The sequence below is a fragment of the Cyprinus carpio genome, chromosome B13 (genome assembly GCF_018340385.1).
Source record: "Cyprinus carpio isolate SPL01 chromosome B13, ASM1834038v1, whole genome shotgun sequence".
In the NCBI taxonomy this organism is placed as follows: Eukaryota; Metazoa; Chordata; class Actinopteri; order Cypriniformes; family Cyprinidae; genus Cyprinus; species Cyprinus carpio.
This window is the reverse complement of record NC_056609.1, coordinates 6,996,654-7,013,095: the sequence shown is the minus strand read 5'-3', so window position 1 is coordinate 7,013,095 and position 16,442 is coordinate 6,996,654.

The window sequence follows — 16,442 nt, the reverse complement described above, 5'->3', positions numbered from 1 at the left end:
GCGACATGCTAGTCACTCGCTAATCATGCTAAAAACATGCTAGTCACTTGCTAATCATGCTAGAAACATGCTAGCGACATGCTAGTAACTCGCTAATCATGCTAGCGACATGCTAGTCACCGGCTAATCATGCTAAAAACATGGTAGCGACATGCTAGTCACTTGCTAATCATGCTAAAAACATGCTAGCGACATGCTAGTCACTTGCTAATCATGCTAAAAACATGCTAGCAAAATGCTAGTCATTTGCTAATCATGCTAGAAACATGCTAGCGCTGCTAGTCACTCATGCTAAAAACATGCTAGTGAAATGCTAGTGACATGCTAGTCACATGCTAATCATGCTAGAAACATGCTAGTGACATGCTAGTAACTTGCTAATCATGCTACTGACATGCTAGTCACTTGCTAATCATGCTAGAAACATGCTAGCGACATGCTAGTAACTTGCCTTATCATGCTAGTGACATGCTAGTCACTTGCTAATCATGCTAGAAAAATGCTAACGACATGCTAGTCACTCGCTAATCATGCTAAAAAAACATGCTTAGTGACATGCTAGTCACTTGCTAATCATGCTAAAAACATGCTAGCAACATGCTAGTCATTTGCTAATCATGCTAGAAACATGCTAGCGACATGCTACTGACATGCTAGTCACTTGCTAATCATGCTAGAAACATGCTAGCGACATGCTAGTCACTCGCTAATCATGCTAAAACATGCTAGTCACTTGCTAATCATGCTAGAAACATGCTAGCGACATGCTAGTAACTTGCTAATTATGTTAGCAACATGCTAGTAACTAGCTTATCATGCTAGAAACATGCTAGTAACTTTGCTAATCATGCTAATGACATGCTAGTCACTTGCTTAATTAAACTTCTCAAACTTTTCAAACTTCAAACTTCAAACTTTTCAAACTTTTTAAACTTTTCAAACTTTCCAAACTTTTTAAACTTTCTGTTCAGGCCTTTCTCAAGCCAACTTAAAGTTTGTCTTGACGAACTTTTTTCTATCTAGTTATTATTATTATTCTTTATTATTCTGAGACTAAAATTATCAACTCTATCTCCTCCTAGAGCTTTAACTCTACAGACTTCAAACTCAGCCCAGCTCTTCAAACTGATCTCGCCGGGTGTGCTATATCTTTTCTAACTGATCAGACTTATGGTTTTCATAAAAATGAAGATTAAAAATCATAAAAATCCCATAGACTTTCATTGACGGAATGTTCAGATGAGCCAAGCTCCAACTGTCAAAATTCAAATCTATCAAACTGAAGCCCATTAGACTCAATCAAGTTCGCCTCTATGTACTATTTCTAATCCATTTGAAATCATTCAAACTCATCTATATAATATTTCTAATCTATCTATCTTTCTATTTATCTATCTATCATCAAACTATTTCTATCTATCTATCTATCTATCTATCTATCTGACTATTTATATCTATCTATCTATCTATCTATCTATCATCTGACTATTTATATCTATCTATCTATCTATCTATCTATCTATCTATCTATCTATCTATCTATCTATCTAACTATCTACTCTATCTATCTATCTATCTATCTATCTATCTATCTATCTATCTATCTAACTATCTATCTATCTATCTATCTATCTATCTATCTATCTATCTATCTATCTAACTATCTATCTATCCTAGCAACATGCTAATAATGTTAGAAACATGCTAGTCAAATGCTAATCATGCTAGAAACATGCTAGTAACTTGCTAATCATGCTAGTGACATGCTAGTCACTTGCTAATCATGCTAAAAACATGCTACTAGCAACATGCTAGTCACTCGCTAATCATGCTAGAAACATGCTAGCGACATGCTAGTCACTCGCTAATCATGCTAAAAACATGCTAGTGACATGCTAGTCATTTGCTAACCATGCTAGAAACATGCTAGCGACAAGCTAGTCACTTGCTAATCATGCAAGAAAACATGCTAGCGACATGCTAGTAACTTGCTAATCATGCTAGTGACATGCTAGTCACTTGCTAATCATGCTTGAAAACATGCTAGTGACATGCTAGTCACTCGCTAATCGCTAAAAATGCATGCTAGTGACATGCTAGTCACTTGCTAATCATGCTATAAACATGCTAGCGACATGCTAGTCACTTGCTAATCATGCTAAAAACTTGCTAGCGACATGCTAGTCACTCGCTAATCATGCTAAAAACATGCTAGCGACATGCTAGTCACTCGCTAATCATGCTAAAAACATGCTAGTCACTTGCTAATCATGCTAGAAACATGCTAGCGACATGCTAGTCACTTGCTAATCATGCTAGAAACATGCTAGTAATGCATGCTAGTCACTTGCTAATAATGCTATAAAATCATGCTAGTGACATGCTAGTCAATCGCTAATCATGCTAGTGACATGCTAGTCACTTGCTAATCATGCTAGAAACATGCTAGCGACATGCTAGTCACTTGCTAATCATGCTAAAAAACATGCTAGCGACATGCTAGTCACTTGCTAATCATGCTTTAAACATGCTAGCGACATGCTAGTCACTCGCTAATCATGCTAAAAACATGCTAGCGACATGCTAGTCACTCGCTAATCATGCTAAAAAACATGCTAGCGACATGCTAGTCACTCGCTAATCATGCTAAAAACAATGCTAGCGACATGCTAGTCACTCGCTAATCATGCTAAAAACATGCTAGTCACTTGCTAATCATGCTAGAAACATGCTAGCGACATGCTAGTCACTCGCTAATCATGCTAGAAACATGCTAGCGACATGCTAGTCACTTGCTAATCATGCTAGAAACATTCTATCGACATGCTAGCGACATGCTACTGACATGCTAGTCACTTGCTAATCATGCTAGTGACATGCTAGTCACTCGCTAATCATGCTAAAAACATGCTAGCGACATGCTTGTCACTCGCTAATCATGCTAAAAACATGCTAGTCAATCGCTAATCATGCTAAAAACATGCTAGCGACATGCTAGTCACTCGCTAATCATGCTAGCGACATGCTAGTCACTCGCTAATCATGCTAAAAACATGCTAGCGACATGCTAGTCACTCGCTAATCATGCTAGAAACATGTTAGCGACATGCTAGTAACTTGCTAATCATGCTAGTGAAAACATGCTAGTGACATGCTAGTCACTTGCTAATCATGCTAGAAACATGTTAGCGACATGCTAGTCACTCGCTAATCATGCTAAAAAACATGCTAGTCACTTGCTAATCATGCTAAAAACATGCTAGCGACATGCTAGTCACTTGCTAATCATGCTAGAAACATACTAGCGACATGCTAGTCACTCGCTAATCATGCTAAAAACATGCTAGTGACATGCTAGTCAATTGCTAATCATGCTAGAAACATGCTAGCGACATGCTAGTAACTAGCTTATCATGCTAGAAACATGCTAGTAACTTTGCTAATCATGCTAATGACATGCTAGTCACTTGCTTTATTAAACTTCTTAAACTTTTCAAACTTTTCAAACTTTCTAAACTTTTCAAACTTTCTGTTCAAGCTTTCTCAAGCCAACTTAAAGTTTGTCTTGACGAACTTTTTTATCTAGTTATTAAGTTGGCTTGACGAACTTTTTTTATCTATTATTTATTATTATTCTTCTGAGACTAAAATTATCAACTCTATCTCCTCCTAGAGCTTTAACTCTACAGACTCCAAACTCAGCCCAGCTCTTCAGACTGATCTCGCCGGGTGTGCTATATCTTTTCTAACTGATCAGACTTATGGTTTTCATAAAAATGAAGATTAAAAATCATAAAAATCCCATAGACTTTCATTGACGGAATGTTCAGATGAGCCAAGCTCCAACTGTCAAAATTCAAATCTAAACAAACTGAAGCCCATTAGACTCAATCAAGCTTCGCCTCTATGTACTATTTCTAATCCATTTGAAATCATTCAAACTCATCTATCTAATATTTCTAATCTATCTATCTTTCTATCTATCTATCTATCTATCATCTGACTATTTATATCTATCTATCTATCTATCTATCTATCTATCTATCTGACTGTTTCTATCTCTATCTATCTATCTATCTATCTATCTATCTATCTATCTATCTATCTATCTAATCTATCTATCATCCATCTATGTATCTATCTATCTATCTATCTATCTATCTATCGTCTATCTATCTATCTATCTATCTATCTATCTATCTATCTATCTGCTAGCTAACATGCTAATCTATCTATCTATCTATCCTAGAAACATGCTAATCATGTTAGAAATCATGCTAGAGATTGCTAACATGCTAGCGACATGCTAGTAACTTGCTAATCATGCTAGTGACATGCTAGTCACTTGCTAATCATGCTAGAAAACATGCTAGCGACATGCTAGTCACTCGCTAATCATGCTAAAAACATGATAGTCACTTGCTAATCATGCTAAAAAAAAACATGCTAGCGACATGCTAGTCACTTGCTAATCATGCTAGAAAACATGCTAGCGACACGCTAGTCACTTGCCAGCTAATCATGCTAGAAACATGCTAGCGACATGCTAGTCAACTTGCTAATCATGCTAGTGACATGCTAGTCACTTGCTAATCATTGCTAAAAACATGCTAGCGACATGCTATTCACTCGCTAATCATGCTAGTGAACACTTGCTAATCATGCTAGAAACATGCTAGCGACATGCTAGTCACTCGCTAATCATGCTAAAAACTTGCTAGCGACATGCTAGTCACTTCGCTAATCATGCTAAAAAACATGCTAGCGACATGCTAGTCACTCGCTAATCATGCTAAAAACATGCTAGCGACATGCTAGTCACTAGCTAATCACATGCTAGTCACTTGCTATGCTAGGGACACATGCTAGTCACTCGCTAATAATCATGCTAAAAAACATGCTAGTGACATGCTAGTCACTTGCTAATCATGCTAGAAACATGCTAGCGACATGCTAGTCACTTGCTAATCATGCTAGGAACATATCTGCGACATCTACTTGCTAATCATGCTAGAAACATGCTAGCGACATGCTAGTCACTCGCTAATCATGCCAAAAAAACATGCTAGCGACATGCTAGTCACTCGCTAATCATGCTAAAAAAAACATGCTAGCGACATGCTAGTCACTCGCTAATCATCATGCTAAAAATGCTAAAAAACATGCTAGCGACATGCTAGTCACTCGCTAATCATGCTAAAACATGCTAGCGACATGCTAGTCACTTGCTAATCATGTTAGATGCTAGACATGCTAGTCACTCGCTAATCATGCTAAAAACATGCTAGCGACATACTAGTCACTCGCTAATCAGAAACATGCTAGCGACATGCTAGTCACTACTACATGCTAGTCACATGCTAATCACTGCTAGCTAATCATGCTAGCGACATGCTAGTCACATGCTAGTCACTTGCTAATCATGCTAGTGACATGCTAGTCACTTGCTAATCATGCTAGAAACATGCTAGCGACATGCTAGTCACTTGCTAATCATGCTAGTGAAATGCTAGTCACTTGCTAATCATGCTAGAAAACATGCTAGCGACATGCTAGTCACTCGCTAATCATGCTAAAAACATGCTAGCGACATGCTAGTCACTTGCTAATCATGCTAGAAACATGATAGCGACATGCTAGTCACTCGCTAATCATGCTAGAAACATGCTAGCGACATGCTAGTCACTCACTAATCATGCTAAAAACATGCTAGCGACATGCTAGTCACTTGCTAATCATGCTAGAAACATGCTAGCGACATGCTAGTCACTCGCTAATCATGCTAAAAACATGCTAGTCACTTGCTAATCATTGCTAAAAACCATGCTAGCGACATGCTAGTCACTTGCTAATCATGCTAGAAAGCATGCTAGCGACATGCTAGTCTAGCACTCGCTAATCATGCTAAAAAACATGCTAGTGACATGCTAGTCACTTGCTAATCATGCTAGAAACATGCTAGCGACATGCTAGTAACTAGCTTATCATGCTAGAAAACATGCTAGTAACTTTGCTAATCATGCTAATGACATGCTAGTCACTTGCTTTATTAAACTTCTTAAACTTTTCAAACTTTTCAAAACTTCAAACTTTTCAAACTTTTTAAAAATTCCAAACATAAACTTAAAAATTTCTCAAGCCAACTTAAAGTTTGTCTTGACGAACTTTTTTTATCTAGTTATTATTATTCTTCTGAGACTAAAATTATCAACTCTATCTCCTCCTAGAGCTTTAACTCTACAGACTTCAAACTCAGCCCTCTCTTCAGACTGATCTCGCCGGGTGTGCTATATCTTTTCTAACTGATCAGACTTATGGTTTTCATAAAAATGAAGATTAAAAATCATAAAAATCCCATAGACTTTCATTGACGGAATGTTCAGATGAGCCAAGCTCCAACTGTCAAAATTCAAATCTAAACAAACTGAAGCCCATTAGACTCCTATGTACTATTTCTAATCCATTTGAAATCATTCAAACTCATCTATCTAATATTTCTAATCTATCTTTCTATCTATCTATCTATCTATCATCTGACTATTTATATCTATCTATCTATCTATCTATCTATCTATCTATCTATCTATCTCATCTACTATCTATCTACTATCTATCTATTATCTATCTATCTATCTATCTATCTATCTGTCTATCTATCTATCTATCTATCCATCTATCTAGCGAATATCTATCTATCTATCTATCTATCTATCTATCTATCTCTTTCGAATATATATCCATCTAGCTAGCTAGCTAGCTATCTATCTATCTATCTATCTATCTATCTTTCGAATATCTATCTATCTATCTATCTATCAAAACATGCTAGCTACATGCTATCTATCTAATCATCTAGCATGCTAGTCATGCTAATCATGTTAGAAACATGCTAGTCACATGCTAATCATGCTAGAACATGCTAGTCTTGCTAATCATGCTAAAAACATGCTAGCGACATGCTAGTCACTTGCTAATCATGCTAGAAACATGCTAGTGACATGCTAGTCAATCGCTAATCATGCTAGTCTACTATGCATGCTAGTGACATGCTAGTCACTTGCTAATCATGCTAGAAACATGCTAGCGACATGCTAGTCACTTGCTAATCATGCTAAAAACATGCTAGCGACATGCTAGTCACTCGCTAATCATGCTAGAAACATGCTAGCGACATGCTAGTCACTCGCTAATCATGCTAAAAAACATGCTAGTCTACTCACTGCTAATCATGCTAGTGACATGCTAGCTAGTCACTTGCTAATCATGCTAGAAACATGCTAGCGACATGCTAGTCACTCGCTAATCATGCTAGGAACTGCTATGCTAGTGAACATGCTAGTCACATCGCTAATCATGCTAAAAACATGCTAGCGACATGCTAGTCACTCGCTAATCATGCTAAAAAACATGCTAGCGACATGCTAGTCACTCGCTAATCATGCTAAAAAACATGCTAGCGACATGCTAGTCACTCGCTAATCATGCTAAAAAAAAACATGCTAGTCACATGCTAGTCACTGCTAATCATGCTAGAAACATGCTAGCGACATGCTAGTCACTTGCTAATCATGCTAGAAACATGCTAGCGACATGCTAGTCACTTGCTAATCATGCTAGAAACATGCTAGACGACATGCTAGCACTGCTAGCTTCACATGCTAATCTCAGTCTTGCTAATCATGCTAGTAAACATGCTAGTCACATGCTAGCTAAATCATGCTAGAAAACATGCTAATCATGCTAAAAAACATGCTAGCGACATGCTAGTCACTCGCTAATCATGCTAAAAAATATGCTAGCGACATGCTAGTCACTAATCATGCTAAAATGCTAGCTAGCGACATGCTAGTCACTCGCTAATCATGCTAAAAAAAACATGCTAGCGACATGCTAGTCACTCGCTAATCATGCTAGAAACATGCTAGCGACATGCTAGCAACTTGCTAATCATGCTAGTGACATGCTAGTCACTTGCTAATCATGCTAAAAACATGCTAGCAACATGCTAGTCACTCGCTAATCATGCTAAAAACATGCTATTCACTTGCTAATCATGCTAAAAACATGCTAGCGACATGCTAGTCACTTGCTAATCATGCTAGAAACATGCTAGCGACATGCTAGTCACTCGCTAATCATGCTAGAAACATGCTAGTGACATGCTATTCAATTGCTAATCATGCTAGAAACATGCTAGCGACATGCTAGTAACTAGCTTATCATGCTAGAAACATGCTAGTAACTTTGCTAATCATGCTAATGACATGCTAGTCACTTGCTTTATTAAACTTCTTAAACTTTTCAAACTTTTCAAACTTTTCAAACTTTCTAAACTTTTCAAAAACTTTCTGTTCAGGCTTTCTCAAGCCAACTTAAAGTTTGTCTTGACGAACTTTTTTATGATCTAGTTTTATTATATTATTATTCTTCTGAGACTAAAATTATCAACTCTATCTCCTCCTAGAGCTTTAACTCTACAGACTTCAAACTCAGCCCAGCTCTTCAAACTGATCTCGCCGGGTGTGCTATATCTTTTCTAACTGATCAGACTTATGGTTTTCATAAAAATGAAGATTAAAAATCATAAAAATCCCATAGACTTTCATTGACGGAATGTTCAGAAGAGCCAAGCTCCAACTGTCAAAATTCAAATCTAAACAAACTGAAGCCCATTAGACTCAATCAAGCTTCGCCTCTATGTACTATTTCTAATCCATTTGAAATCATTCAAACTCATCTATATAATATTTCTAATCTATCTATCTTTCTATTTATCTATCTATCATCAAACTATTTTATCTATCTATCTATCTATCTATCTATCTATCTATCTGATCTATTATCTATCTATCTATCTATCTATCTATCATCTATCTATCTATCTATCTATCTATATATCTATCTATCTATCTATCTATCTATCTATCTATCTGTCTATCTATCTATCTATCTATCTATCTATCTATCTATCTATCTATCTATCTATCTATCTATCTATCTATCTATCTATCCTAGCAACATGCTAATAATGTTAGAAACAAGCTAGTCAAAATGCTAATCATGCTAGAAACATGCTAGTAACTTGCTAATCATGCTAGTGACATGCTAGACACTTGCTAATCATGCTAGAAACATGCTAGCGACATGCTAGTCACTCGCTAATCATGCTAAAAACATGCTAGCGACATGCTAGTCACTCGCTAATCATGCTAAAAAACATGCTAGTGACATGCTAGTCACTTGCTAATCATGCTAGAAACATGCTAGCGACATGCTAGTCACTTGCTAATCATGCTAGAAACATGCTAGCGACATGCTAGTAACTTGCTAATCATGCTAGTGACATGCTAGTCACTTGCTAATCATGCTAGAAACATGCTAGTGACATGCTAGTCAATCGCTAATCATGCTAGTGACATGCTAGTCACTTGCTAATCATGCTAGAAACATGCTAGCGACATGCTAGTCACTTGCTAATCATGCTAAAACTTGCTAGCGACATGCTAGTCACTCGCTAATCATGCTAAAAACATGCTAGCGACATGCTAGTCACTCGCTAATCATGCTAAAAACATGCTAGTCACTTGCTAATCATGCTAGAAACATGCTAGCGACATGCTAGTCACTTGCTAATCATGCTAGTCAAACATGCTAGTAACATGCTAGTCACTTGCTAATCATGCTAGAAACATGCTAGTGACATGCTAGTCACTTAATCATGCTAGAAACATGCTAGTGACATGCTAGTAACTTGCTAGTCATGCTAGTGACATGCTAGAAACATGCTAGCGACATGCTAGTCACTTGCTAATCATGCTAAAAACTTGCTAGCGACATGCTAGTCACTAGCTAATCATGCTAGAAACATGCTAGAGCTAATCATGCTAGTCACTAGCGCATGCTCACTCGCTAATCATGCTAAAAACATGCTAGTGACATGCTAGTCACTTGCTAATCATGCTAAAAACATGCTAGCGACATGCTAGTCACTCGCTAATCATGCTAAAAACATGCTAGCGACATGCTAGTCACTCGCTAATCATGCTAAAAACATGCTAGTCACTTGCTAATCATGCTAGAAACATGCTAGCGACATGCTAGTCACTCGCTAATCATGCTAGAAACATGCTAGCGACATGCTAGTCACTTGCTAATCATGCTAGGAACAAGCTAGCGACATGCTAGCAACCTTGCTAATCATGCTAGGAACATGCTAGTCACTTGCTAATCATGCTAGAAACATGCTAGTCACTCGTTAGTCACTTGGTAATCATGCTAACGAAATGCTAATCACCTGCTAATCATGCTAAAAACATGCTAGTCACTCGCTAATCATGCTAAAAACATGCTAGCGACATGCTAGTCACTCGCTAATCATGCTAGCGACATGCTAGTCACTCGCTAATCATGCTAAAAACATGCTAGCGACATGCTAGTCACTCGCTAATCATGCTAGAAACATGTTAGCGACATGCTAGTAACTTGCTAATCATGCTAGTGACATGCTAGTCACTTGCTAATCATGCTAGAAACATGTTAACGACATGCTAGTCACTCGCTAATCATGCTAAAAACATGCTAGTCACTTGCTAATCATGCTAAAAAACATGCTAGCGACATGCTAGTCACTTGCTAATCATGCTAGAAAACATGCTAGCGACATGCTAGTCACTCACTAATCATGCTAAAAACATGCTAGTGACATGCTAGTCAATTGCTAATCATGCTAGAAACATGCTAGCGACATGCTAGTAACTAGCTTATCATGCTAGAAACATGCTAGTAACTTTGCTAATCATGCTAATGACATGCTAGTCACTTGCTTTATTAAACTTCTTAAACTTTTCAAACTTTTCAAACTTTCTAAAATATTCAAACTTTCTGTTCAGGCTTTCTCAAGCCAACTTAAAGTTTGTCTTGACGAACTTTTTTATCTAGTTATTATTATTCTTCTGAGACTAAAATTATCAACTCTATCTCCTCCTAGAGCTTTAACTCTACAGACTCCAAACTCAGCCCAGCTCTTCAGACTGATCTCGCCGGGTGTGCTATATCTTTTCTAACTGATCAGACTAATGGTTTTCATAAAAATGAAGATTAAAAATCATAAAAATCCCATAGACTTTCATTGACGGAATGTTCAGATGAGCCAAGCTCCAACTGTCAAAATTCAAATCTAAACAAACTGAAGCCCATTAGACTCAATCAAGCTTCGCCTCTATGTACTATTTCTAATCCATTTGAAATCATTCAAACTCATCTATCTAATCTATCTATCTATCTATCTATCTATCTATCTATCTATCTATTTCTATCTATCTATCTATCTATCTATCTATCTATCTATCTATCTATCTATCTATCTATCTATCTATCTATCTATCTATCTGACTATTTCCTATCTATCTATCTATCTATCTATCTATCTATCTATCTATCTATCTATCTATCTATCTATCTATGTATCTATCTATCTATCTATCTATCTATCTATCTATCTATCTATCTATCTATCCGCTAAAGCGTGTGTAAGCTGCTGGTGAGGCATCATATTTCGCATGCTAGCAACATGCTAGTAACTTGCTAATCATGCTAGTGACATGTTAGTCACTTGCTAATCAGTGCTAGAAACATGCTAGCGACATGCTAGTAACTCGCTAATCATGCTAGAAACATGCTAGCGACATCCTAGCAACTTGCTAATCATGCTAGTGACATGCTAGTCACTTGCTAATCATGCTAGAAACATGCTATTCACTCGCTAATCATGCTAAAAACATGCTAGCGACATGCTAGTCACTCGCTAATCGTGCAAAAACATGCTAGCGACAAGCTAGTCACTCGCTAATCATGCAAAAACATGCTAGCGACATGCTAGTCAATCGCTAATTGTGCTAAAACATGCTAGCGACATGCTAGTCACTCGCTAATCGTGCTAAAAACATGCTAGCGACATGCTAGTCACTCGCTAATCATGCTAAAACATGCTAGCGACATGCTAGTCACTCGCTAATCATGCTAGAAACATGCTAGCGACATGCTAATAACTTGCTAATCATGCTAGTGACATGCTAGTCACTTGCTAATCATGCAAGAAACATGCTAGTGACATGCTAGTCACTCGCTAATCATGCTAAAAACATGCTAGCGACATGCTAATAACTGTGCTAATCATGCTAGTGAACATGCTAGTCACTTGCTAATCATGCTAAAAACATGCTAGCGACATGCTAGTCACTTGATTATCATGCTAGAAACATGCTAGCGACATGCTAGTCACTTGCTAATCATGCTAGAAACATGCTAGCGACATGCTAGTCAATCGTTAATCATGCTAAACACATGCTAGTCACTTGCTAATCATGCTAAAAAACATGCTAGCGACATGCTAGTCACTTGCTAATCATGCTAGAAACATGCTAGCGACATGCTAGTCACTCGCTAATCATGCTAGAAACATGCTAGTAACTTTGCTAATCATGCTAATGACATGCTAGTCACTTGCTTTTTTAAACTTCTTAAACTTTTCAAACTTTTCAAACTTTCTAAACTTTTCAAACTTTTCAAACTTTCTAAACTTTTCAAACTTTCTGTTCAGGCTTTCTCAAGCCAACTTAAAGTTTGTCTTGACAAACTTTTTTATCTAGTTATTATTATTATTCTTCTGAGCCAAATTTTAAACACTATATTCCTCCTAGAGCTTTCAAGCTAGAACCACCAAACTCGGGGTCAGACCTTCAGACTGGTCTGACTCGGTTTGCTATATCTTTTCTAACTGATCCGGCTTATGGTTTTTCGTAAACCAGACTACCAAAACCACTAGATAGTAAATATACTTTCAAAAATTTAATTCAAACTTAAAAAAAATAAGACTTATAATGTATTTAAGTTGTCTACTACCATAGCAAACCTTAAAAAAACTCTCTACTGAGAATACAGCTAAAACCAGCCTAAGCTGATCAGTTGCTTTGGCTAGTCTCCCAAGCTGGTTTTTAAGTGGTTTTGGCCACTGTCACGCTGGTCTTAGCTGGGTTTTAGCTGGTTTTTACTGAATCCACTGGTTTAAGCTGGTTTTGGCCGGATTAGCATAGAAACATGCTAACAACATGCAAGTTACTCACTAATCAGACTAGAAACATACTTCTAACATGGTTTAAAGTGGTTTTGGCCACTGTCACGCTGGCCTTACCTGGTCTTAGCTGGTTTTCTTTACTGAATCAACTGGTTTTTAGCTGGTTTAGTATAGAAAAATGAAAACAACATGCTAGTTACTCACTAATCAGACTAGAAAACATGCTTTTAACATGGTTTTAAAGTGGTTTTGGCCACTGTCACGCTGGCCTTAGGTGGTCTTAGCTGGTTTTAGCTGGTTTTCTTTACTGAATCAACTGGTTTTAGCTGGATTAGAATAGAAAAATGTTAACAAAATGCTAGTAACTTGCTTATCAGACTAGAAACATACTTCTAACATGGTTTAAAGTGGGTTTTGGCCACTGTCACGCTGGCCTTAGCTGGTCTTAGCTTGTTTTAGCTGGTTTTCGTTTACTGAATCAACTGGTTTTAGCTAGATTATCATAGAAACATGTTAACAACATGTTAGTAACTTGATAATCAGGTTAGAAACATGCTTTTAACATGCTTTTAACATGGTTTTAAAAATGTAGTTTTGGTGGCCACTGTCACGCTGGTCTTAGCTGGTCTTAGCTGGTTTTAGCTGGTTTTAGCTGGTTTTCTTTACTGAATCAACTGGTTTTAGCTAGATTATCATAGAAACATGCTAGCGACATGCTAGTCACTTGCTAATCATGCTAGAAACATGCTAGCGACATGCTAGTCAATCACTAATCATGCTAAAAACATGCTAGTCACTTGCTAATCATGCTAAAAACATGCTAGCGACATGCTAATCACTTGCTAATCATGCTAGAAACATGCTAGCGACATGCTGGTCACTCGCTAATCATGATAAAAAACATGCTAGTCACATGCTAGTCACTTGCTAATCATGCTAGAAACATGCTAGCGACATGCTAATCACTTGCTAATCATGCTAGAAACATGCTAGCGACATGCTAGTAACTTGCTAATCATGCTAGTGACATGCTAGTCACTTGCTAATCATGCTAGAAACATGCTAGCGACATGCTAGTCAATCGCTAATCATGCTAAAAACTTGCTAGGTGACATGCTAGTCACTCGCTAATCATGCTAGAAACATGCTAGCAACATGCTAGTAACTTGCTAATAATGCTAGTGACATGCTAGTCACTTGCTAATCATGCTAGAAACATGCTAGCGACATGCTAGTAACTTGCTAATCATGCTAAAAACATGCTTGTCACTTGCTAATCATGCTAGAAACATGCTAGCGACATGCTAGTCACTCACTAATCATGCTAAAAAACATGCTAGTGACATGCTAGTCACTTGCTAATCATGCTAGAAACATGCTAGCGACATGCTAGTCACTTGATAATCATGCTAGAAACATGCTAGCGACATGCTAGTCATCGCAAATCATGCAAAAAACATGCTAGTCACTTGCTAATCATGCTAAAAACCATGCTAGCGACATGCTAGTCACTTCCTAATCATGCTAGAAACATGCTAGCGACATGCTAGTCACTAGCTAATCATGCTAAAAACATGCTAGTGACATGCTAGTCACTTGTTAATCATGCTATAAACATGCTAGCGACATGCTAGTCACTAGCTAATCATGCTAAAAAACATGCTAGTGACATGCTAGTCACTTGTTAATCATGCTAGAAACATGCTAGCGACATGCTAGTCACTTGCTAATCATGCTAGAAACATGCTAGCGACATGCTAGTAACATGCTTATCATGCTAGCGACATGCTAGTCACTCGCTAATCATGCTAAAAACATGCTACTGACATGCTAGTCACCTCACTAATCATGCTAAAAACATGCTAGTGACATGCTAGTCACTTGCTAATCATGCTAGAAACATGCTAGCGACATGCTAGGTCACTTGCTAATCATGCTAGAAACATGCTAGCGACATGCTAGTCAATCGATAATCATGCTAAAACCATGCTAGTCACTTGCTAATCATGCTACAAACATGCTAGTGACATGCTAGATACCTTGCTAATCATGTTAAGTACATGCTAGTCACTTGCTAATTATGCTAGCAACATGCTAGCAACTTTGCTAATCATGCTAATGACATGTTAGTCACTTGCTTTTTAATGCTAGCAATATGTTAATCACTTTCTTTTTTAAACTTCTGAACTTTTCAAAATTTTAAATCTTTTTAAAACTTTTTAAACTTTTCAAACTTTCTAAATTTTTCAAACTTTCTGGTCAGGCTTTTTCAAGCCAACTTAAAGTTTGAACACAAACTTTACTATCTAGTTTTATTTGCTTCACAATCTCTTGTTTCCTTAAGAAATTGTTCCAGTAGGGAACTGATCAGAAACTTGCATATCCATTGGTCTATCCCTGTTTCCTACATTTCCTACAAATGTGAAGCTGTTTTTGCACTGGTTTCACACTTATTTGTTATGAATTAGAGGCTGAACGATTATCGGTTTGCTAATTAATCAGCACCTATAAATGAATACGAAGAGTACAAATAAAAGCCCATTTGTAAAATTAAGGTTAATAACAGCTGTAGAAGTACCATGTAGTTTGTCCATTGTAGTTTGTTAATTTCAACATTTTTAATTTTAAAATAACAATACCTCTGCACCAAAGCCAACCCTAAACCAACCCCCTATTTAAAGTTTCTTTTACGTGGTTTTGAGCTGTTTTGTTTTTTCACGAGATTCATCCTGGAGCACTTCATCTCACAAATGCAAATGTTAGAAAACCCAGACATACGAAGCTGTACATGTGTTTCAAATGCCACAGCATGTTAAATTTGTTTGAAGTCCCAACATAATATTGTGCAAGGAATTTTGACGCCTTCTAAATCGAAACTCTGTCCCTGTAAATCATACTTTGTGTGAAAAGGAATAAAAGTTGTCAGTGTTGTACTGCCTCTAATGTTCATTGTAACTGGAAACTGCAGTGATTTTTACTGAAAGGTATGTTTTATGAGATTTGCAAACATGCAGGTAAAGCACATATTGGTGAGCTGCGCAAATGTATCTGCTTTAAGTTTCAATGCGCTTCTGCAGACCTCGGTTGTAATGAGTGGTTTTTTTGTGAGTTACTGTTGCCTGTCTGTCAGCTCAAACCAGTCTTACCAATCTTCTCCGACCCCATGGCATCAATAAGGCAATTTTGTCCCACTAAAACTGCCGTTCACGGGACGTATTCTGTTTTCTGTTTGACCATTTTGTCTGAGCCTGGTGTGCATTCAAAATCCCCTGCAGCTAACACGGCCAGTTTCTACGACGACTAGGACACAAAACTTCAGACCAGCCCGTCTGGCAACCAACCTCTATGTCACTGAAATCACCTTTCTTAA